This window comes from Ambystoma mexicanum, chromosome 11, assembly GCF_040938575.1.
Source record: "Ambystoma mexicanum isolate Mex_15411 chromosome 11, UKY_AmexF1_1, whole genome shotgun sequence".
NCBI classification, from domain to species: Eukaryota; Metazoa; Chordata; class Amphibia; order Caudata; family Ambystomatidae; genus Ambystoma; species Ambystoma mexicanum.
The window spans coordinates 1,198,177,903-1,198,204,208 of record NC_090934.1 but is presented as its reverse complement, the minus strand read 5'-3'; the positions used below and the strand labels follow the sequence as shown (position 1 = coordinate 1,198,204,208).

Below are 26,306 nucleotides of genomic sequence, written 5' to 3'. Positions count from 1 at the left end.
GAACCATCTGGATTGGGCCTCCAGCAAGTTTAGTGGGATTTTTGGGTGCCTCAGCAATATCCTCAGGTTTAAAAGAACTTTCATCAACCAATGTAATGCTTGCCCCAGTGTCACTAATGGCAGGGGTCTCATGACCATTCACAAGTACACTGTCCTTGTAATAATCTTTTGTGTTATCTGGAATGGAGTTGTACACGTACACATTCTGTTCCCACAGACCCATGGACACTAGAGAAACACTGGCTGAGACTCCAATGGGGTCTTCAGCCAATAGTTGACAGTTACCACTTGCCATATGAACTTCTCCCTCCGGGATGAAGGCTAAGGAGACAGTGAGGACCCCTGAAGGTTTACCCTTACATCTGGGACCCCCCCTTCACATGGTCAGTTGACCCATAAGCATAACATTTATCAAATGTTCTTTGGACTGGGGGTTTAGCAGCAGAGGTTTCACTAGACTGACCTGGTTTCCCATGGGGCTGATCCTTCGTATGTTTGTGGCCCTCTTTTGGATGGTTGGAATTAGAATTCTCCTTTCCTTCTTTCTTGAGCTGCTTCCCCTCATCCTTTTTGTAAGTGGCCCCAGAGTCCCCGTGAGTGGCCCGTTGGCAGCCCACAAGTCAGCAGCCTTTGCTAACTTTTTGGGATCATTCTCATTGGAGTCAGCCAAGTGCTGTCTCAGCTCAGGAAAGCAGGCATCAAAAATAGATTCTAATAACAGATTTCTCACTCCTTCAAAGGTGTTCACTCTGTAACCCTTATCCAACCTTAAGCATTTCAAACATTCACAAACCCAGGTAGCCCAAGGGTTACCATCAGTCTTTTTAAGGATCCTAAACCTCTTAAGGTACTGGGAAGGAGTGTTCCCGTATCTGGCTATTAATTCCAGCTTCACATTTTCATACTCTTGTCGCTGAACTTCACCCAACTCCTTTACAGCATCAGTTGCATTCTGAAGGAGCCTAGACAAAAGCCAGAGAATTAAATCATTCCCTTTGAGACCCTGAATCCCACGATTGTACTCAAAAGCACCCAACCAATCCAAAATATCAAGTTTCACATCATACATACTCGCTGCTTCTTTGGGCAGGCAAGGCCTCTTGGGACTGGAAGATATAGAGGACCCTGGGAGGGAAGCCGTTTCAAGAGACAATCTTTTCATATCAAGAGCATGCTGCATGTCCATTTCCCTGAGTTTGATGTCCTGATGTTTGGCTGCAGTTTGAGCTTTCAACTTATTGAATTCCAATTATAATCTCATTGTCTCAAGAGAAACATATTCTGGGCTCAAAGCTGGACCTTGTGGGGTCCCAGTGGAAATGGGTTAAGGCAAAAGGGCAGGCTGTGGCAAAGAGGGGTTTCTAACCTCCGACTCCTGTACTTCCTTGACTCTTCTGATACAATACAGTTAGACTCTGAACTGTCATCATTTTCCACATTTCTTGGTTTAGTAGGTGTTACAGGCCTACTACCCAAACTTTGATGATTCAACAACCTTGTAATCAGTTCATTTTTCTTTCCCTTTACAGTAGGATCCCTGACTTTACACATTTCTTTCAGTTGATCTACTGTCAAAAGGATCAGGGCTTCCTAACTGAAGTGATCCATATTTGGCAACAACTCTACACAATGTCCTCACCGCCTGCCACTAGTATTAGGCAAGATTGTATGTAGTAACCCTGTGGGAGTCTACACCAGCCTTGCACTCTTGGCGATAGGTAACCCAAACTTTGGCATAGGCCTGTACTGCACAAGTTGGTAGAGTGACTGATCAGCTAGGCTTATCTCAAGAGGGGTCAATGTGAGCTGTAGGGTTGCAACATAGAGATTCACAGTGACATGTATTCAAATAACACTTATACTCAAGGTTTCCTGACTAAATAATTATTTATTAATTTAAATTTTTAAAATAAGCCTTTAGAAGAGGCGATGTACTTCAATAGCTAGGACACCTTGGACATTAATATATCACTTTACACTTAAATGCAATACTGGAGTTGTGGAAAAAGGGAAATGTTAGGGAAGGAAAAAGTGGTTAAGAAGTTTCTCCAAACAGGTAAGTACTTTACAATCCCCCAATGAAATATAGGTTAATCCTTTCCCAACTATACAAGTAAGTTATTTATGACTTATTGAGGGACAGATCAACACAGTGAGAGGGTAAGAAGAGTCTACAGGGAGCCATGACAGCCAATGTCAGTTGTGCAAAGTGTAGGAGAGATGAGGCACTTGAAGATAGCACAAAAGTCTTGCGCAATGTTAAAGATAGTTTTGTAGCAAAGGGAATCACTGTTGGGCCACACGCTGGGTGATTTGTGAGAAGCAAAGATGCAAGCAACTCTGCAAAAGGCAGCAAATGCAAGTCTGCAGTGAGAACAGGCATGCTACACACAACAAGAGCTAAGTACCACTAGTTACACAGTACCTTGAGTAAAACTAAAAAAAAAGTAGAAAATCAACTAGCACCAGCCTGTATGTTGAGATGGATTTCTAAAACCCGGCCTGGTGGACAGATTTTAGGAGGCAAACATAGTTATAGTGAACACGGATCTCTGAGAGGTTAGCCAAAAAACAATTAAGGTAAACTTGCAGAGCAGTCAATGCTATTCTCAGGAGTGAGAGAGTAGGGTAAGCAGTCCACAATAAGTCCATACAGTGAAGCACACAATTCTATTTAGACAGGAATGTATACAAATCAAAATATTTATTCTAGCCCTTAAACGCACACTAAAAAAATGAAACTAGCAGATACTATCGCACAATACTGAATAATACACATATTTCTGAGGCTTGGGAATCTGCTAATAATCACATGCTTTGCATAGGCCAACATCTAGTGTGGCGTGGAGTATTAGATGACCTGTTTTCAAAATCTGTATTTTACCCATGGTCCTTGACCCTTCGACGTCCTTCCTGATTGGACAACTACTGGCTGTTTGAATAGTGCAGATCTTTACCATTGGTGGGCTTGGATTTCCAGCTCAGATGTTGCATAAGAAGAGGACCTCTGCAGCTATTTCTTCATATCCTTGTTAGAGCCAAGAATACCTACAAGAAGAGACTTCTGAAGATCCGAAGAAGACTCCTGAAGTGGCCCAGCATCCCTTCTAGTAGCCAGCGTGATGAAACCCTGCTCCTCTGCCTAATTGCTGAAGACACAAAGCGGTGCCTCAGCCTTTGCACTAGTGGGACCTACCAGTCTCAATGCCTTCTCGTGAATCCAGCCCTTCAGAGCCTTCAGAAGTATCCTTGGACTGCCTGGTGGGCTACCTTGCCAGATCGTTGCTGTTTTGTTTTGAAGTCCGGTACTTTGGTGGTCACCATCTTGTGTCGCAAGTAGCCTTCACTCTGGATTTTAGCTTTCCACCATCAAGGGAATCTGTCCTGGAGCAGCTGGAAGAGCTGCTGTGGCTGGAATGACGCCTCTCTTCGCCTATGTGTGGAGACCGTCGCTGGACTGCTCCTCCTTCCAACCTATTGGTGGATTCTGTTCTTCCGGGAAAGAGTTGCATCTTGCTTTTAAATTCAACCAAAATAATAGTCGAACCTGCAACTCCTGGGCACCTCTCACTGGACCAAATAGCAGAGGATCGAGCCCCCAGACGATCCAGTCATCTAGGAAAATCGGAGTCGGGGTAAGTAGACGCATTGTGTTATCCCCTCTGTCCTCCATAGGATAACATTGGGGGCAAGTCCCTTTATCTCCTTATTCCATTCCACTCTTTGGTCGTCGAACCTCGGTCAGGTATCCTGCCCCTAGGTTCCTATCTAAATAGACACCATTATGGTGAGAGATATTGGGGCTAGTGTGACTTTTGTGCACAAGGCTGCATTCGTTTTAAGGTTTGGACTTCTTAAGTTAGGGTATTGTCTCGTGACTTGGTTCCATCATTTACTGCACCTAAAATACTTAACTGCTTTGCTAAGTAAGTTATTTGATGTATATTTGAATCTAAGGTGAGACTATGTATTTGTATCGTATTGTTGTACAATAATACCTTTTTCCGGTGTGTTCAGAAGGCATATAATAAATAACTGACTTTCTAAATCAAATTGTGTGCATACTCCTAAGATTACTCGTCCACATACCTTGATTGGGTTTTGGCAGAACTCTTGAGTCTCCCTGTTCATAACTATGGTGGCCGCATGAAATCTGTCAAATAGGCCAGATTCTAGAAATCCATCTCAACCGCTCACCCGAACAAAGGACAGAAGACTGCGCTCCCAGCGACCCCCATACTATCCATCATGACACCTGAGAAAGTCGAAGTCAGCAGGGTTAAGTAAGCATACCTGTGCCTGTTCCCCTTGGCCTCCATATGATAACATTGGGGGCAGAGCCCTTTGTCTCCTATCCTACTTAGCTTTGGTTGTCGAACCTGGGTCACGTATCCTGCCGACTTTTGTCTGGAAGAGATAGAGGAACTTACCGCTTCTAAACTAATTGTTATTGAACTTTTAAATAGTTTTGAAATATTTTGAATCGCCACCACAAGCCCATTGCATCCCTGTAGAAACATATTGGGAATCTGTTACATTTGGGCACTAGGCTGCATACATCTTAGGGCTGGGCTGCCTAAGTAAATGGAATTGGACTTGTGACTGGTTCTAATCATTGATGAATGTATATATTTGTGTTCTATGGCTTTGTGTTATTACTACTTTAGGTTAGATTTTCATGTATATGCCAAATCACCTTAGCATGTGCAACCCCCAGCACTTTTTGCTGGACTTGTGGATTATTTTTCTATGTTCCTGAGTGAGTGGGAACCTTTTCCCCACTCACCCTTTCGTTTACTTAACATAGTTGATTTTCGAATCTATCCTTTTCTATAACATTTTGGGCATATACATTTTATTACTGCGGCACACAGTGCTTTCCGTGCACTGTTGCTGGGTTGTCGCTTGTACTTACCTTTTAATTTTCTCTTGACGCACCTTACAGAACACATGTTCTCAAGGGTAGAGAGGGATTTTCATCCCCTCTAAATTTTATATTGAGACCAACACACCCCACCTTGTGTCGAGTGCTGGGGAGATGCATGGTATACCCTTTGTCACTGCTCCTCTAACATTTCTGTTAGTGACAAGCTTACTATTATGGCTGGTGGCAGTGGGCATACTTTACTGACTTTTGTGTAATTTTTACTCTCGGGCTGTCAAACCAGCCGTGCAAATGCACAGAAGGGTCACCTCTTCTGCTCGAATGGTAGCTTCTTTCTTTGCCTTCTTTCCATCTTTCTTTCTTGTGCCATTTGTAGTATGCTTGTCCTTTCTTTGTCGTTCCTCTGCCGTCCTGGGTCGGGGAGGTCCTGGTTGTACTTCTGTCTTTGCCAGAAACCCTTCATGTATCCCTACGAGGCTCCTGCGTGTCGGTGAAGGCAGGAAGTATTGGAGTCCGAAACATTGCTCACCTTTGTCTTCTGCTGTGCCTGTGAGAATCCAGTCACCACTGGGGGGTTGGCTGTCCTGAATGGACAGCCACCTGCCCCTTTCTGTAAACTGCAGGAAGAGTTTCCAGAAGTTGAGTTCCTGTACATCTGGCCAGTATCTTGGAGCTGAAGAGAAGTCGGCCACTGGAACAGAAGATCCGATGATGAGGAGAAGACTGTTGTAGCTGCTTCCAGCAACTGGAGATGCCTTCTATGTAACTGCTGCCTGTGCTGAACCCTTCTTTGCTGCGATCTAAGAGTCACGAAGACAACTCCAACCCATAAACTTGTCGGGACCCATTTGAACCATCCCTCTAGGGTGAATTGTTATTTTATTTCTATTGCGCTCATACACAAGTGTTTCTGAGCGCGACAAGGCAAGGGAGGGGAACAGGGGAGAACAAAACCACAATCTTACTAGGCCCAGTGACATTGAGAACGCGCAAGTGCATGGGGGAGGGGAAAAGTGCAGGGAAGGGGGGGGACAAGTGGAAAGTGCACCGCAAACTGAGCACATAATAAAGAATAATAATACATTAAATAATAAAAGCAGCAAAAGTGGTAGTGCAGCCAGAAAGTGCTGAGTATAAGGCAGCAGACTGGGTAGGTCCGATAATTACTGGAAGAAAATGGGGGGGGTGGAAGAGGGGCCTGTATGGGTACAGATACAGACCCCAGTGCAAGGGATGGGCCGGAGGCAGTCCGGAGGGGTGGCAGGGTGAGCAGGAACCTGGGCCTGTAGGACAGAGGGCAGTCAGGTGCACGGTGCCAGGAGAGAACAAATCAGCAGGGGAGAGGGGGGCATGAAGGCACAATCAAAGGGGAAAGGCTTGAGGAAATTAGGAAACCAGAGATGGTTCTCCAAGTTTGAGTGGCAGGGAGGCTGTTCCAGAGGGAGGCCCCAGCCGAAGAACATCTACCCGCAGCTCGTTTCTTTCAGAAACGACTGACCCTGAGGGAGTTGGGGTAGAGGAGCGAAGAGCTGGAGAGGCAGGTATTTGCGGAGGGATAGCTGAAGATGTTAAGCAGAGTTTGTGTGCAGTACCCTTTGGGACCACTACACACAACTAGGACTACAGGTGTAAGCAAAACCAACCTTTGGTATAAGTCTCTACCACACCACAGTTTTTGGTAGCGAGCTGAACAGCCAGGCTTATGTCAAGAGGGAATGTGAGCTTGTAATGGTGTTGCACAAAGGTCTACAATGACAAGTATTCAGATAGACAATTATACTCAAGGTTTCTTGGTAAACATGCTTATTAATTTATTACAGAATCATTTATAAAGCATTCACCAAATGAGACCACCAATATCACACAAATATTATACTAAAATACTGATTACTGAGCAGTTGCGCTCCCTTGAAGTCAGAGCAAAATAGCATTGAACTAGGAGCAAAAAGGCAGACTTTAATAAAAACTAATATTAGTTACTCTAAAATAGTGCAAATAGTTTGACGTCACCAGGGGAGTTGATTCAATGCAATGGTTAGGCCAAAGTCAATGGGCTAGTGTTTTGTATAAGTAAGAAAGGGCTCTGATATTTAAACGGAAAAGTCTTTGCCACGGTTCTTAGAAGTAGTTCACAGAAGAAAGGTTCATATGTGGGGTCACAAGCTGACTAGACCTGCAAGTTGCCAAAGTTCCACAAACTTTCGTGGTGAGAGGTAAGTTCTCTCGTTCTGCTTTTCACAGTACCTTATATTCAAGCACACAAGCTGGTGTCCTTCCCCCTGGTTAATCCTAGCCAGCTCCGAGAATGGTATCTGGGTGGCTGACAAGTTGATTGGTCCTACCAACTCAAAGGATGAAGTCGTCCTTGCAGGGCTTCTCTATCGAGATGAACTTGGCAATTCGGACCTGCTGCAGGGCTCCACCGGGCAAACCAACGGTCCAGTAGTTGCAGCAACCGTCCTCTTCCAGCTAGTCTTCGGTTCTTTCGTTCCATTGGTCAACTCTGCGTCCAAGCCAAGAGACTTGCCTTTTATCCAGTTTCCTCCCATTCATTCCAGCCTAGCTGCCGCTCACCCAGCAGGGTGGCTGTCCTTGCCGGACAGTTAGCCAGCCAATCATCAGAGTGCATTTGGGTCTCCTAGGAGACTAAGCATAGGGAGTTTCGGGCACCTGCCTACCCCAGACACTCTGGAGCCAGAGACGGTCTCCACTCCTGAAGTCCGCCAAAGGCGAATGAACAAAGAGACCAAACCTGGTTTGGAGTGCAGAGAAAAACTCTAGAAGGACCTTTACACAAAGAAATGGCGAAAAAAGAAGACCGGGACCTGTTTAAACAAAGGAGGCTTCGGCACCATCTTGAAAAACGTGGCTCCCACGATTTAACGTTACCGGAGCTACAAATAGTTGGCAGTTGGGAAAAATCATGGTAGTTTGTTGAATTCTGAAAAACGTGCTAATTCCCTTCACCTTGGAGACCCCCAAGCAACTTTGCTGGATTTTGAGGACTTGATTTTTTTTTTTTTTTTACCTGGAGAGTGTGTGGCCCTTTTTCCCACTCTCTCATGTATTTTGATGTGTTTTACCTCTGCTTTCTTTGGTTATCAAGGTATAAATTAGCTTTCAAAAATTGATTAGCAGAGTTTGCTAATTGAATCTTTTTCGATTAGCTATTTTGTACTAATATTGTTATTGTCACCATAAGTTATTTGTACACAAGACTTGAAATGAGCAGCAATACAGCAGTTTTGCGTACCACTGAAATAAGAAATTAGCGAGAGGAGTCAGGCCTTGCAAATTCTTCAGTTAGACCTGCAGGTCTGGGAACTTAGTTTACCTATTCAACCTAAGAGAAATGCACTCTGTGCATAACAATGGAGGACAACAAATTTAAAATGTGATTCCTGTAAAATGGTGCATGTCGCTACAATCCCACTTTGTTTGGATCACTGCTGCCACCCAGAGGCCAGCCATGGACAATGAAACATTTATTTGACATTTACTGCAAATAAAGTAAATGTTAAATAAGTTTTAAACATCTCTTGCAAATGCTACTTGCCCTTGATAAGAAGCTACTTGACTATACAACTGTTCACTCGTCAATACGATGAATCTTCCCCAACAAAATGATGTATATTTGACACTATGAAATTTAGATACACTAAACTAATTTTTACTGGAGATGCAGTGTTTTACAGTATCAATACTGTGATAATGCATTAAGTAACCACTTACATATTAGGAATGGATTTGCATGATTGTCTTTTTAAAACAATATATAAAATTGACACATTGTGGTCTTTGCTAGACATGATATTGAAAGCTTAATAAAAGTATCCTGCCGAATACTTCTGGTTTGCAGTTATTTTGAAAAAAAAAGAAGTTATTGCCTAGCACCCATACACATGCCCTTGGCACTTAAGAGAGGATGAGATGATTACTGCTGCACTTCTCTCCATTAGCACTTTAAGTGAACAGAGAAAAGAGATTGAAGAAAACACAGAAGAAATTAAAGGAATGCAGGGCGAGCTGTGCTTTAATTGAAGAGGGCAACTCAAATAGCAAATTTTGCTACACAAGTGTCCATTTGATTAGCAAACCTACAGAATTGCATAGCAAATTGCTATGCGACACTGCTTATTTTATGCCTTGAAATTGACTTTACTAGTCTTTTAAATTCCTAGACCCAGCACACCACATCCTACAATAGAGTGCTGGAGGGGTTACTTAGTATCACCTGTGTGCAGATACTCATGTAGCATTCAAATGTTAGTTTCCTCTCAGAATGGCTGATGGCAATGGTTTTTGTCATGATGAGCAGACCAGATCGCCCCAGCCCAGCAGCAGTGGGCACATTAAAGGCCCTGACTGGATCAAGCCTCAAAGGAGGGCCACCTGAACCCAGTCCTAGCGCCTTTGGCACCAGGCTCATGGAGCTAACCTCAAGGAAAACGTAGGTATAATCGGGTCTGCCACTGAGTGATTATGCTAATTGCAGCTAAGGGCATGGCTGTGAGCCATTAGCTTTTGCATTAGTCTGCAATCATGGGTGTGGCAGAGCTTCTGGAATTACTTGCACAATGGGAGTGGCAGATTGGCTATATAAGCCCACCTAAGCCCTAAAGCATGCTTCGCGTTATTCTGCAGTTAGCAGCATGACGCTCTGAGGAACTCCTGCTGGCAATCTTCCACAAACCTCCAAAGAAAAGCTGGAGACCATCAGGCCTCGCATATTCGCCTGCTCTGACTTAAAAGTGCCTCCAGCAACGACCCGGTTGTTCGACGAGGACTCCAGCTTTCATCGGTCGCCGGCACCTGCAAAAGCAAGATAAGGAAAACAAGGTTAACTGCTGAGCTCATTCATCGTGCCCTGTCACCGCTGCGCATTACTCACCGCTTCCGTCGCCATCGACCGGATTCACTCATCACGCTGGCTCACAGGTACCTGGAAAAGAGAAGGAAAGAAAAGGTTGGATCACGCAAACAGCACCTGAGCTTGCGCTGGCCCCCTAGACACAAGGCAGGTCATCCTGACCCTCTGGCTCAGCCGCTCGCACGCGTTGCACCAAACCAACGCACACCGTGGAGGGCTTAGTGCCACAACAGCAACACGAGCCACAACAGTGAAACGAACACGGACTGCGGCACGCAGCAAAGGACAACACAGAAAACAGGACACAGACAGCATACAATACCATGGATTACACGGGCAATAACCCGCAGAGCAATAAAAGTTACGCCCACAGCAGTACTGCGTTGCCACCCGACTTCAAGGGTCAGTGAAGTAACTGGATCCTACAGGACATTGCGCTCCTGCTGAGACTAAGCAGGAAGGACAGCCCACCAACCAAATACACAAGGAGCTGACCCAAGGCCAGTCCAGGGAACAAAAGACGTGCAGCGCCTCAAACCAGTGAAGCAGTCACTCCATGCATCAGCACCCGACGTCCCTGCAGAGACAAGGTGAGCGAAGCAGTTTTACAACAAACTACCATGATTTTTCCCAACCGTGAATTATTCGTAGCTCCGGTAACGTTAAATCGCGGGAGCCATGTTTTTCAAGGTGGCGCTGAAGCCTCCTTTGTTAAAACCGGTCCTAGTCTACTTTTTTCGACATTTCTTTGTGGAAAGGTCCTTCTAGACTTTTTCTCTGCGCGGCAAACCAGGTTTGGTCTCTTTGTTCATTCGCCTTTGGCGGGCTTCAGGAGTGAAGACCGCCTCTGGCTCCAGTGTGTCTGGGGTAGGCAGGAAGTGTTGGAGGGAGGTGCCCGAAACTTCCTATGCTTAGTCTCCTAGGAGACCCAAATGCACTCTCATGATTGGCTGGCTGACTGTCCGGCAAGGACAGCCACCCATGTGGGTGAGTGGCAGCTAGGCTGGAATGAATGGGAGAGAACTGAATAAAAGGCAAGTCTCTTGGCTTGGAAGGCAGAGTCGACCACTGGACGAAGGAATTGAAGAGCTGGACGGCTGCTGCAACTACTGGACCGTTGGTTTGCCCGGTGAAGCCCTGCTGCAAGCCCGAATCACCAAGTTCGCATCAACAGAGAAGCCCTGCAAGGACGACTTCTCCCTTTGAGTTGATGGGACCAATCAACTGCCACGTAAACCACCTGGGTACCCATCTCGGAGCTGGTTGCATTTCCTCAGAGTGCTGCAGGAAACCATAGAGCGAGGGAGAGGGACACCAGATTGTGTGCGTTGCATTTAAGCTGGCCTAAAGCTTTCGGAAGATCCTCCGGACTCCCACGACGTCGGACTGCCCGATTCTGACCCCCCAGCCGAGTGTGGGACCTCAAAAGCAAGGACAGTCCACCTTCACAGCCAGGACCAGAGTTGTTACCAGTGCGGTAGCTGAAACGCGAAACAGCCAATGAAATTTAAGTTTGCCAGTTGCAGGTTTTTGACTGTCCCAGTGCAGTGCAGGAGTCCCCCTACGTCCTCCCTCTTGTCCCCACGACTGAGGCCCAGGAACAGCGAGATCTGCAGGAACAGAAGTAATCAGCTGCATCTTTTTCTTCATTGTAAGGTACTGTAAATCTAGCCTCAGAGAACTAACCTCTTACTGTGGAAGTGCTTGTAACTTCTGCAACTCACAAGTCTAATCAGCTTGTGGCCCTACATTTGTTTCTTCTTGTTCTCAAAGACTCTGAGGAACTTGTGCAAAGACTTTTCCATTTACTTACCTGAAGTGCTGCATCCTATACATAGACTTTGGCCTATTGACTTTGGCTTAGCCTTTTAAATTGAATGACTTTTCCCAGAGCTATCTGAAAGCATTTGCCCTGCTTATGATAAGTGTTCAGTATTGAAGTTTCTGATGCTTGTTAATCTGCTTAGAATCACATGCTGTGCATATAGTCTGACATCCAGTGGTAGCTGCTGAGTATTGCATCTTGTCTTTCGGGGACCGAAAGAGGACGTCGGCATAGGCGTGTCTGTAACACAAGCCCTATCGTGACGTGTAGTGTACCCAAAATCCCTCATGCACCGAGGTCTCTCAGATTTTGTGTTCCACCCAGATTACTGTTCGCCCTATTGTGGAGTACTTTCATAAGAGACTTTATCACTTTGTCTATCGACTTGGTTGATTATCCCATAAGTCATTTCAACGGTGGTTCCTGCACTTCGCCGAAAACTGCGGTGAACCTGCGGCGCATAAGACCCGTCGACGGAGCGGTCCACGTGGCCGAGCGCTCTGGCCGCCCTACAAAGTAGGGAGAGTTGGGTCGGGGTGGCCATATCCTTTCAGCTATGTCTCTCCTCTTTCCCCCCTAGGTATGGTCATCGCATTTATTGCCTTTTTCTATGGAAAGGGCACCATTTAGGCTTGGCCCCTTTTGCAGGGCCAGATATCCTTGGAAGGATGAACACTCCAAGTGCAATAATTGTCTACCTCTTGACCACGACGAAGCGCGGTGCGCGGCCTGTAAACTACTGCGCCCTAAAACGCTTAAGGAGCGCCGCGTTAAGTTGCCTACGGCATGTTGCGATCTGAATCTTCTTCCCCCACCGCCCAAAGTGTCGGGGGGGGGGGGGGCTACTAGTGATGACCAGGCATCCGTGTCTGATGCCATTGACCCAACGACGGACACTCCTAAGTCCGCCACACCCGTCCCCGACGGTCCTGACGAGAGTCGCGCTATGGGCATAACACCCGGCGACAGGGGCGTACAAGATCGAAGCCACACTAAACATACAACCCCAGGCCCGGTTTCGACGGTATCGTCAAAACGGGTGAAAGCACCAATAGGACATCCAAAAACTTTGACGGAATCCTCTGATTTTCAAGATCAACGGCCTTCCACGCATCTGCAGCAGCATCTTGCGACTGGGCCCCGGTAGGAGAAAAATCTACTGCTAGGCCTCCTAGTCAACCGGCACATCGCCCCGATTCCCCAAACATCTCCGAAAGCATCGCTAGGATTGCTTCGGCAGTGGGCCTGAAGGAGAGGTCCAAGGAGACGACTAAGCGCAAGGAGCGGGCCGCGTACACGTCGAAACACGCGCCTTGATACTCACGAGGACTACGATGATAGTTCTGTGCCTTTTTGTCTAGAGCTACTGGAGACAAATTGCAGCGCCATAGGGAGGAAAATGAAAATTTTTCACCCTTCTGGTTCATCTAGATGGACCAGAGAAAAATTTGAAGGGTGTATGGACTGGTTGGAGAAGTTTCTCGTTTTCAGAGCAACCTACCCCCAAGAGACCTCGGGAGGACCCTCCTTCTGTGCCTGCTTCAAATTTTCTAGGAAAATTAGGACCTTCTCAGGAAGATTACACTTCCATCCATCCCGAAGACGAGATCCAGATGGACACTTATCAGGACATTTATGATGATGAGGAGGATACCGACTTCCTACAGAACTACACTGTGGATGACCAGGCAGATCCCACAGGAGACTGGGAGGACAGTCAGCAGGGTGAGACGGAACCATTGGCACTCCACACTCATGACCAAGACCCCGATGTCCTATGTTTGTATTCCCCTCCCTCCACCATTAAGCGGCAGGGGTCCCCCTTGCTACAGGAGAGGCACTTCCTGATAAGGAGTCAAAGGCTGTACGCCTTGAGAAAACAGATCACCACGGCAGCTGCCTTTTCCCCACGCATCGCAAACACTACATTGCATGCTAGTTATGCCGATGCACAGTGGAACCTAATACAGGAGGGCCTCAGAGGTACCTGAACCCCCTAGAGCCAAGTTACATGCCATTGTGACCGAGGGCAGGCAGGTCAACCAAAACGTACTGAGGAACACGCTGGAAGCTGCGGAAACGGCAGGAAGATCACTATCTCAAGGCACCCCGCTCAAACGGCATGCTTGACTTAGGAACTCGGGTTTCAAGCCGGAAACCCAGGCAGCTCTTATTAATAAGCCGGTTGAGAATACAAATCTCTCTGGTAAAGCAGACGACGATGCCCTCGAGACTGCCAAAAAGGAGCATGAGACTCTAAGTCTCTTGAGAAAATCGCCCAAAAGCGGCTTTCCACAGGTCCTTTCGTGGACAATCCTGTTCCACTCAAAATCTATATAATACGGGAAATGCCTGGAACTCAGGACAGGCATCCAGCACCCCCGCCAACTATCCCCCCAGGGGACAGCAGCGTGGGAAAGGCAGAGGGCCCAACTCCAGGGGTACTACACCATCTGGTCCGAAATGACCTATGGATCCAGGTCCCTTCCCATGTCACCCGGTCGGGGGGTGCTTAACATCTTTCCTTTCGGCATGGGAGGGGATAACGTCAGACCAGTGGGTTCTCAAGACGGTCGCCTACAGGTACTGTCTGGAATTAGCCCGACCACCACAATTCAATCCGCCCAAAGCACGACGCCTGTCGCCAGGATCTGTGAATCCTGAAACAAGAGGTGGAAGCTCTCCTGGAAAACGACGCCATAGAGGCTGTTCCTATTCTTCAGGTAAACAAGGGTATTTATCCGGGTACTTCCTTGTAACCAAAAAGGACCTCACCATGCGCCCTGTACTAGACTTGGCGCCCAGCGAACAAATTTGTCAAACCTCAAAAGTTTTGCATGGTAACTCTGCAGGAAGTAATCCTACTGTTGAAACAGGGGTATTACATGGCGACACTGGACATGAAAGATGCAGACTTTCATATTTCAATGTTGCCAGTGCACAGAAAATATCTAAGGTTCATGATAGAGGACAGGCACCATCAATTCAAGGTACTCCCCTTCGGCATTGCCTCAGGGCCAAGGGTGTTTACAAAGGTTCTGGCGCTAGCTGCTGCACACCTGCGCAGGCTATCCATCCCGGTTTACCCTTAAGTTGACGACTGGCTCATAACAGGGGACTCCTACGAAACATGCTTATTGAACACTCGGAAGACAATAGACCTCTTGTTCAGTCTGGGATTCTCCAACAAGAAGAAATCCAGCTTAGACCCCAGTCAGGTCAAACAGTTTCTAGGCGCTCTAATTCGGACCAAAGACGGCCTGGTCTTCCCCTCCAACAAGAGTGTTCAGAACATGCTGTTTCAGATCCCTCAATATGTAGCCAGTCGGGAAGTGACGGTACGCAAGGCCAAGCGACTGCTAGGAATGATGGCATTGTGCATTTATTTAGCTCCTCACGGGCGGCTGCGCACGTTTCCCATGCAAGAGTGGCTCAACAGCCAGTGGTGTTAGGCCAGCGGACAATGGGAGGATCTGATAGTTGTCTCGCCAGCCCTCGTTCTCTCTCTGCAGTGGTGGTCGAGGGAAAACCTCTTGAAGGGGAAGATCTTCACCGTCCCTGCAGTAAAAGCCACTCTCACAACAGACTAATCTCTCACGGGGTGGGGGGCTCATCTGCTACAGCAGACAGCGCATGGAGTGTGGTCCCTTCAAGTAGCGTCCAACCAGATAAACCTGTTGGAGCTATTGGCAGTATTCAAAGCACTAATGGCCTTTCAGACACACCTACAGGGGAAGACAGTTCTGATCTTGACACAGCACCACAGCCATGTATTAACTGAACAAACAGGGGGCCACACACTCTCCAGGGCTATTCAAGCTGTCCCAAAACATTTGGATGTGGGCTCTCAAACTCAAGGTGTTCCCGCTGTCCCACCACGTTCCCGGCTAACTCAACCTTCTAGCCGACGTGCTAAGCAGAGATTTACCACTGTCCACAGAGTATAAATGGCGCCTCATGAAGAAATCGACTTGTTCGCCACTCAGGAGAACGCCCAATGCCTAGATTACGCCTCCAGGTATCCCCAGAACCGCTCCAAGGGGAATGGACTCTGGATAACATGGTCAGGGAAATTTGTTTACGCTTCTTCCGCACACACCCCCACCCCCCTCAACTGCCCTATTCAACAAGATTGTGTGCAAGATGCACCAGAAACCAGTCCCCATGATATTGGTGGCCCCCATGTGGGCCTGCCAACCCTGTTTCTCTCATCTGATGGAGATTTCCCTCTCCCCTCCTGTGAAGTTGCCCTGCCCGTACAACATGTTGTCTCAGGGCAAAGGGGAAACACTTCACCCATGCCTGCAAACTATGAACTTAGCAGCCTGGCTCCTGAGGTCATAGAGTTCGGACACCTTCAACTCCCTCAGAGATGCATGGACATACTTAGGGAAGCTAGGAAACCTAACACCAGGTATTGCTATTCCAGTAAGTGGAAATGCTTTGTCATCTGGTGCAATACCAAGGGCATCAACCCGATTGACTACTCTCCTAGCCACATTGTTTTGTACCTGACGCACTTGTTAGATTGAGGACTGTTTTTTAATTCCCTAAAGGTTCATTTCATCTAGCTGCTCTCACAGCCCACACTACGTCAAAACAGAAGGTGTTGTGGTGGAAAATACCTGTTATTAAGGCTTTTATGCAAGGGGTTAAGATAATTCATCCCCAGTCTCTTACACAGCTCACGGATGGGATCTAAACATGGTATTGACCAGACACATTGGGTCTCCCTTTGAACCAATGCATAAAGCAAGTCTGAAACCCCTTACTTATAAGCAGCCTTCCTAGTGGCTATCACTTCTGTTAGAAGGGTTAGTGAAAATCAGGCTCCGTCAGTTCTAGACCCTTTTGTTACAGTGCACAGCTCTAAGGTGGTTCTGCGCACTCGTCCCCGATTTGCACCTAAATTAATTTCGAAGTTCCATGTGAACCAATCAATTGAACTACCCACTTGCTCCCAGAATCCCACTAGCATGGCCGAAAGAAGCCTACACACACTAGATGTGCGCAGGGCAATCATGTTTTACCTGGAAAGAACGAAACCACCGAGTAGGACAACCCAGTTTTGCGTTTCAGTGGCAGCTGGTAGAAAGGGGGGGGTCCTGTCTCTAAATCTGCTATCTCAAGGTGGATTGTCAAATGCATCACACTATGTTATACTCTTGCCAAGGGAGAACTGCCCTTAAAGTCTACACTCTACTTGGGGCACTGGGGCTTCCATAGCATTCATTGCAAATGTTCCCCTTGAGTCCATTTGCAAAGCGGCAACCTGGAGTTCTGTATGCACCTTTACAAAACACTATTGCCTAGACACTCACTCTAGTTCCAATTCTCGGGTGGGACAGGCAGTACTAAGACATCTTTTCACTACTGTTCCTGCTCACAACCCACCTCCAAATCTGGGTACTTCTCGCTAGTCTGTGCACAGCAAGTGATTCTAAGCAAATTAGCAACCATCAGTAGACATGGTTTACTTACCGTAAACGCATTTCTGATGATTGTGTCTGCTTAGATTCACATGCGCCCACCCTTCCTCCCCGCTCGGAAGGAACATAAACGTCTTACTACTTTCTCTTTCTGTACTCACGATAGTCATAAGGCTCCCTCACGGCAGAATAAATGCAATCAGAGGGACCTCGACACGAGGGATTTTGGGTACTCTACACGTCACATAAGGATAGTGTTACAGGTAAGCCCATGTCAACGTCCCCTTTCGATTCTCGAAAGACAAGATGCAATACTCTGCAGTGACCACTGGATGTCGGACTATATATATACAGCATGTGAATCTAAGCAGATACAATCATCAGAAATGTTTTTACAGTAAGTGATGCGTGTCTTATCTTGGCTTTGAATTGTGTTGCACTATTCTAGAACGTACCATAGTTGGTATTACTCCTTAAACTGAATAAGCATGACAGTGTCTTACCAATAGGGTTTTATTTGCCTTGAATCTTACTGCCATTCTAAATGTTTAACAGTAGGTACTTATTTGACTTGACCTGCTTACTGCCTTTCTGAAAAGTCTGCTAGAGTTCTTGATCACCTTTTAGAATTGTGCTCCACTCTTCTGAAAAGTAACATTGGAAGAACGCCATATTCCTGTAATAGAAATAGTGTACTTTTTTTTAAATTACCAATAGGGTTTTACTAACCTTGTGAAGAATTCATATTGTCCCTCCAAAAAGTAATTCATAAGTTCTTGCTTACCTTGGAATTGTGCTCCACTATTCTGAAAAGTAATGTTGGTGTAACTGTATCATTGCAGAATGAAAAATAAGTTACATAAGTTGCAAAGTGCTTGCCTGTTGGGTTGGTAGTGTAATGTATAAGTTATTCCTTTTCAGGAATAATACCAAATGGCCATGTACTTACTCGTAACCGTGTTGATATAACTATAGCATTCCTGAAACAGAATTTCTAACGTAGCTTATTACCAATAGGGTCTGCTTACCTTTAATTACATACTGTCATTCTAAAAGTGTACTAATGTGATTTTACTCCCCATGAATATCATACTGCCATTCTAAATGTGTATCACTAGGTTTTACTCACCTTGAACTGCATAGTGCTATTCTAAATAAGTTTTATACTTTGGCTTCCGTAACCTAAGTATTGTGTTGGTTTTTATAATTGTGTGTATGAATTATTATAGTACTTGCCTTTCTAAAGAATTATCTTTGCCTATCTATATATGTTTGGGGAAGTTTGTTGGTAGGTTCGAGTTTGGCTCCAGCCATAAAGGAATAGTGCGCTCGAAAATATTATTGTCTCAACAGATGGGCAATAATGAAAAACTTGCATTAAACATAATTTTAATGAAAATTCCTATGTAAACTTTTGAGCAAACGAGGCTCAAACTGTTTACATGGGAGCATCCATTTTGCCATTTCAGGCAGCCTCCTCAGCTCATGTTAAGTTCTGCCCTGGCGGCACTAAACGAGCAGCAATAGCCCCTACTGGGAGTTTTTGCTTACTGCAGCCAGAGCAGAGCTGTACATGAGTTTGGGAGGCTTTCGTTCACTTTCCTTTTACGTTTTCAGTGCTCCCCAAGCCCAGGGAAGCACAGAAAACGTAAAATGAAAGGCAAAAAGCAAAGGCGCAGCAATTATAAATAAAACAGTGTTGTATTTGTGATTGCTGTGGTTGGAAAACCATGGCAATCACAAATCCAACAATGTTGTATTTCTGATTGCGGCAGCTTTTGCTTTGGCTCCCCAGGGTCGGGGGAGTCAGACTCCAAGCGAAAGCCGCCGCAGTCAGCAAAACAATGTTGTATTTGTAAATGCTGCAGTTTTCTTTCTACGAATACCGCAGCATTTATAAATACAACAATGTGGGGGGAGTTCAGGAAACTCGGAGTGAAAGCCGCTGCAGTCAGAAATACGTTGTTGTATTTCTAAATGCTGTGGTTTTCTTTCTACGTTTCTCAGGCTCTGAGAAACGTGGAAAGAAAACTGCAGCATTTTTAAATACAACCACGTTGTATTTAGGTTTGCTGCGGCTTCAGCTTTGAGTTTCCAGGGCTCCCCCGGGTCGGGTGAGCCCAGGAGACTCGAAGCCACAGCAAACATAAATACAACGTTATAAATGCTGTGGTTTTCTTTCTAAGTTAGAAAGAAAACCGCAGCATTTATTTTGCAGTGCTTTTAAAAAAGGGCATTTAAAGCCGCAGCTTGTGTTAATCTTTGCTCTCCGGCAATAATGAAGCAAAAGCCACCTGCTGGTACCTTTTTGTTTTTTTTACAGCTGGCTGGCTTTTGCTTCATTAGTGCTGCAAGGGCAGAAATTAACACAAGCACAGGATGGACAATTCACAAAATGGATGCCTCCTAGTGCTTTAAATCTTTGACTTTGAGCCTCATTTGCTCAAAAGTTTACATAGGAACTTTCCTAATTAATGTTTTTATCTATATTTTAGATGATGGCCCATCTTTTGAGACCATCACATTTTTTGATGGCACTATTCCTTTAACAGTTGGTGGGCTGTAATGTTGGCCCAAGGTTGGCAAACCAGTCTGGCGATAGTGACATTTGACCAACCCCACCCATTCGCCCTGCACATGGCGGGTCTGGCCCTGTGCTATCTGTATGGGCAATTTCGTGAGTTTGCCGATTTAATTTTTCAAAAATAGGAAGTCATGACACAGTAAAACATGCACAAGGGTGTAGCAGGCCCCTGAATCACCCCTGACCCCCCCCCCCCTCCTCCCCTCAAACCCCCAGACCCGGGCAACGCTAGTGTGTGTATATGTATGTATGTATGTGTGTATATATATATATATATATATATATTTCTGATGCTTGTTAATCTGCTTAGAATCACATGCTGTGCATAGGTCCGACATCCAGTGGTCACTGCGGAGTATTGCATTTTGTTTTTCTTAGTCGAAAAGGGGACGTCGACAAGGCGTGTCTGTAACACTATCCCTATAGTGACGTGCGTTGTACCCACAATCCCTCACGCGTCGAGGTCCCTCAGATTGTTTTTTTCCGCCCAGCTTATGGTCGCCTTACGCGGAGCTCCTAGAGAGACATTGCTAAACACTTACTACGGACCTTGGTCCTTTATATATACTTATTGTTAAAGATCCCTCCCCTCGACGTTAGCTGTGAAGCTGTTTCTCCGCCGAGCAAGTTTTCGACGGAGGGGAAGAGACGGAGGAGATCCTTCGGCGCTGCCGAACACGTGGCCAGGCCTCGCCGGCCAACATACAGTAGGGAGAGTGGGGGTTCGAACTTTTATCTTCTCGTCGAGAATGTCTTTCTTTCTCCCCTATCTTTCCCTTGGGGTTGTTATCACCAGTTTTTATTGCCTCAGCTATGGAGAGGACACCTTTTAAGTTTTGCCCACGCTGTAGGGGCAAATACACTTGGAAGGACAAACACAAGCTCTGTAATCGTTGCTTGCCCCTCGATCATAAAGAGGACAGCTGCGCGGCCTGTAAGCTCTTGAAACCAAGAACTCTTAAAGAACGGAAGGTTAAGAGGTGGGCGGACTACGCTATGTCGAAGTCAGTTTCCTCACCCGCCGCCGCTGTTACAGAAAGTGACGAGGAGGGTGATAACTCGACGTCCGTTACAGAAGTCATTAACCCCCAGAAGGAGCGCTCGCGCGCCTCGACGTCCGTCCCCGGCCCCGACAGGCTCGGCTCACGCCCTGCTTATGGGGATGAACACCCCGGCGACAAGGACGCACACAGACCCCATAGGCCTAAGCACACAACCCACGGCTCTTCGTCGAGGACGAAGGATCCATCAGCGCCGAAGGGGACGCAGGGCACTCCGGCGTCTACCTCAGACCGTAAGGGTCTCAAGCCCCACCCGCAAACGCAGCCGCGACCAGCGATTGGGCTTTCATCTAACACGGGCGCTACCTCAAAAACATCCGATGTAACGCTCCATAGAGCGGCCGTCGAGAAACAACGCGTAACGCAGGCAACGTCGACTCCAGAACCCTCTACTGACGAACTCGTTGTCGAGAGCCTGGCGAGAATTGTTTCCGAGGACAAACGTAAGCGGACGACGAAACAGATGTCGAATACCGCACCAAAAGATATAGAAACACCGAAAAAACACAAAAGTATCCAGGAACTGCCCCCTTCATCTAAGGGCACTTCTGAACTACCGGAGGGCTTTTCTGAGGGCGACGGAAACCTTTCGTCGACGTTGTGGGAGCATTCGATGCGTTTTGAAGGTGAAAACACTGATTTCCCCCCTCTAGACTATTCAGGGGTTCCCCATGAGACCCTTGAAAGACTCCATTCTTGTATGGAAAAAATGGAAAGGTTTTGGGGTAGCCAAAACCCACCCACACCCAAAAGACCAAGAGAATGGACCCAGGATGACCCTAGGGTCAGGATTCCTAGGCTGTTTCCCCCTTCTACAGACGCATATGACCTCACTGAAGAGGAGCAATACCTCCAGGAAGATGAGGAGTGTTTGGGTGGAGAGGAAGAACATGAGGAAGAGAGGTTTGAAGAAGACCCTTACACTAGTGCAGGAGCTTTTGAAGAGGATACAGCTACTTCACAGCCCTGGCACTCCCCATCAGTGCAGCCTTAGCAATCCCCATCAGTGCACTCAGACCCTGATGTCTTTCAGCCTTCTCCTCCCAAGGACTCACCTATTGGAAACACCTCCCCCATAGATGACCAACCTTCACTTAATGCACTGTTGCGCAAGGCAGCAGCGCATTTTGAAATAGACACAGGGGAGACTCTTCCGGACATAGACTTTGTAGAAAGAGTTATTAAAGAAAAAGCCCCGGTCAGTCAGTCTATTCCGCTCCTGGCTTCTATAAGGAGAAGAATAACTCCTTCCCTTTCCAATCCGGCCTTAGTCAGAGGGGTCAACCCTCGGATAGAAAAGCTCTTCAGCCCTTCGTCCTCTGACCCTTTGTACATCAGGGGACATTCTATTCCGGACTCCCTTGTAGTGACTAATACAAGAAAAAGAGCGGGGGTACCACTATCTACTAGTGAGGCACCACCTGACAAAGAGGGCAAGAAGCTCTATGCACTTGGGAAGAGAATCACGACCTCTGCCGCCTTCTCAACCAGGATTGCAAATAACAATTCCCTACTAGCTAGCTACGCAGATGCACAGTGGAGCAAGCTGCGCAGCGAAGCAGAGGACGCACCAGAACCCCTGCGTTCACGCCTGCTAGCTATAATATCAGAGGGAACTCTTGTAAACCAGGGCATCGTAAAGAACTCCTTAGATGCCGCAGAGACAGCTGGCCGTTCCCTGGTTCAGGGAATACTTCTCAAACGCCATGTCTGGTTGCGCAATTCGGGTTTTAAGCCGGAAACACAGGCTTCCCTGATAAATAAACCCATAGAACAAACACATCTGTTTGGGAAAGCAGTTGATGAGGCCCTAGAACATGCGAAGAAGGAGTTTGATACCATCAAGACTCTTGACCAAATTTCTAGGCCACCTAACAGACGCAGCTATGGCAATAGGCGCTCCTTTCGTGGCCAACGCCAGCAACAAAGCCAACAGCAATTTTACTCTGCTACCAACTGGCCCTCGAACCAAAGCACCCAGGTCAGTCAAAGAGGCCAACGTCGTGGCAAAGGAAGAGGGCGCGGCTCCAGTCCCAAAGGCCCCACGCCCAATACCAACAAATGACCCGAAGATTCGGGGCCCCTCCCATGCATCACCGGTCGGGGGCCGGCTAACATCGTTCCTTTCAGCATGGGAGGGAATAACGTCAGACCGCTGGGTATTATCCACCATAGCTCACGGATACTGCATCGAATTCAACGGTTCCCCGAAATACAGACCCCCAAGGAACCGGCGCATGACACCGGAACACCTCACTATTCTTCAAGAAGTAGAAGAGCTACTGAAAAAAGAAGCTATAGAGGCTGTCCCCCTATCTCAGGTAACAGAAGGTATTTATTCAGTGTACTTCCTTGTACCCAAAAAGGATTTAACCATGCGCCCTGTATTAGATCTGCGTCCAGCGAACAAGTTTGTCAAACCCCAAAGGTTTCGTATGGTGACCTTGCAGGAAGTAATCCCACTGTTATCACAGGGGGATTACATGACAACACTAGACATGAAAGATGCATACTTTCATATTTTAATGTTGCCAGCGCACAGAAAATACCTCAGGTTCAAGATAGAGAACAAACGCTACCAGTTCAGAGTACTACCCTTCGGGATAGCATCTGCACCAAGGGTATTTACGAAAGTACGGGCAGTGGCAGCGGCCCACCTGCGCAGGTTATCCATCCCGGTATACCCTTACCTCGACGACTGGCTAATAACAGGGGATTCTTACGAAACATGCTTCTCCAATACCCAAAAGACCGTAGTCCTTTTGTCCCAACTGGGCTTCTCCATCAACGAAAAGAAGTCCAGCTTAGACCCCAGCCAAATCAAACAATTCCTAGGGGCTCTAATTCGAACAAGGGACGGCCTCGTCTTCCCCTCCAACGAGAGGGTTCAAAACATGCTGTTTCAGATCCCCTGTTATGTGGCAGGTCGAGAGGTGACGGTACGCAAAGCAATGCGCTTGCTAGGGATGATGGCGTCATGTATTTATTTGGTACCTCACGCGCGCTTGCGCATGCACCCAATGCAAGAGTGGCTTTACAGCCAGTGGTGTCAGGCCAGCGGACAATGGGACGATCTAGTGGTGGTCTCGCAGGCCTTGGTTCTCTCGATACGGTGGTGGACAAAGGAAAACCTGTTATTAGGGAAGACTTTTGCCACACCCGCAGTGGAAGCCACTCTAACCACAGACGCATCCCTTACAGGATGGGGGGCTCACCTATCCCATCAGACTGCTCACGGAGTGTGGACTCGGAGCTTAGCATCCAAACATATAAACCTGCTGGAACTATTAGCGGTGTTCAAAGCACTGAAAGCCTTTCAGGAACACTTACAAGGAAAGACAGTGATGGTCCTCACAGACAGCACCACAGCCATGTACTATCTCAACAAGCAAGGGGGCACTCACTCTCCAGGACTGTCCAAGCTGTCCCAGAATATATGGAAGTGGGCTCTCAAACACAACATGTTCCTACTATCACAACATGTACCAGGGGAACTCAATCTGCTAGCAGACAAACTCAGCAGAGACTTCCCCCTACCCAAAGAGTACGAATGGCAATTGCAAGAAGACATCGTCTTAAACGTCTTCACCCAATGGGGTTTCCCGGAAATAGGCCTGTTCGCAACCCTGGAGAACTCACAATGCCAAAGTTACGCCTCCAGGTACCCCCAGAACCAGTCCAAGGGGAACGGTCTGTTGATTCAATGGTCAGGGAAATTTGTTTACGCCTTTCCCCCGACTCCCCTCCTCAACAAGGTGGTGCACAAGATGCACCAAGAGCAGGTGACCATGATACTAGTGGCCCCAATGTGGACCTGGCAGCCATGGTTCGCTCACTTGATGGAGATGTCCCTATCTCCCCCAATGAAACTTCCTTGCCCGTACAACATGCTGTCACAAGACGAGGGCAGGACACTGCATCCATGCCCTCAGACCATGAACTTAGCAGCCTGGCTCCTGAGATCATAGAATTTGGACATTTACATCTCCCTCAGAGATGTATGGACATCCTCAGGGAAGCCAGAAAACCTAATACTCGCCACTGCTATTCTAGCAAGTGGAAAAGATTTGTCATCTGGTGTAGAAGTAAGAACATCAACCCGGTTGACTGCTCTGCCACTAACATTATTCTGTACTTGACCCATTTACTGGATTCAGGTCTAGTGTTTAATTCCATTAAAGTCCACCTAGCGGCACTTTCTGCATACACCACTTCCCAACTTAGTGTCGTGGTGGAAGATACCAGTTATAAAGGCCTTCATGGAAGGGGTAAAGAGAATACACCCCCCAATAGCTAGCCCAGCTCCCGGATGGGACTTAAACGTGGTACTTTCTAGACTCATGTGCACTCCTTTCGAACCCATGCACAAGGCAACTCTTAAATACCTCACTCTTAAGACTGCTTTCCTAATAGCTATCACCTCCATTAGGAGAGTAAGTGAACTACAGGCTCTTTCTGTATTAGACCCCTTCGTATCAGTTCACAAGGATAAGGTGGTTCTTCGCACACACCCAAGGTTTGCACCAAAATTCATCTCTAAATTTCATGTAAACCAATCTATAGAACTACCAACGTTCTTTCAAAACCCTTCCAACTTGGGAGAACAAAGTCTGCATACACTAGATGTACGCAGAGCTGTCATGTTCTACATGGAAAGAACCAGATCACTGAGAAAGACTAATCAGTTCTTTGTCTCGGTGGCAGCAGGAAGAGAAGGAGATGCAGTCTCTAAGTCCACTATATCTAGATGGATTGTACAATGCATCACTCTCTGTTACACTCTTGCTAAGAGAGAACTACCCTTCAAGCCAAGAGCACATTCCACTCGAGGCACTGGGGCATCCATAGCATTCATTGCAAATGTTCCCTTTGAGTCCATCTGCAAAGCGGCTACCTGGAGTTCTGTGCACACCTATAGAAAACACTACTGTCTAGATGCACACTCAAGATCTGACTCCCAGGTGGGACAGGCAGTATTAAGACATCTTTTCTCTACTGTTCCTTCTCATAACCCACCGCCAACTCCGGGTACTGCTCGCTAGTCTATGCACAGCATGTGATTCTAAGCAGATTAACAAACATCAGAAGACAATGCATTACTTACCGTAAAAGCATTTCTGATGGTTGTATCTGCTTAGATTCACATGCGCCCACCCTTCCTCCCCGCTCGGATGGAAGGAACATATACTTCCTTTTATATCTCTCTTTTCTGTACTCACTCACGTCTAGAAGACGTGTATTTTTCTGCCCCCTCAGGGCAGAAAAATACACACAGAGGGACCTCGACGAGTGAGGGATTGTGGGTACAACGCACGTCACTAAAGGGATAGTGTTACAGACACGCCTTGTCGACGTCCCCTTTTCAACTACGAAAAACAAAATGCAATACTCCGCAGTGACCACTGGATGTCGGACCTATGCACAGCATGTGAATTTAAGCAGATACAACCATCAGAAATGCTTTTACGGTAAGTAATGCATTGTCATATATATATATATATATCTATATATATATATATAATTATTTTTACGGTAAGTCAGTTTCTTTGAACCATATATATGCTACAAGTTCTTTGTACCGAACTACACCCATCTCTCCCTCCTAAAATAAGCCTGACTGCTCTGTCCACACTAATAAATTATGCAGTACAG

General features: G+C 46.8%; 1 protein-coding gene across 7 annotated transcripts in view; it reads left to right on the top strand.

Moving 5' to 3' along the window:
- Nucleotides 1-26,306, top strand: part of SIN3A (SIN3 transcription regulator family member A) — a 1,166,566-nt gene that overhangs the window by 799,960 nt on the left and 340,300 nt on the right. The gene's annotated exons all lie outside the window — the stretch shown is intronic.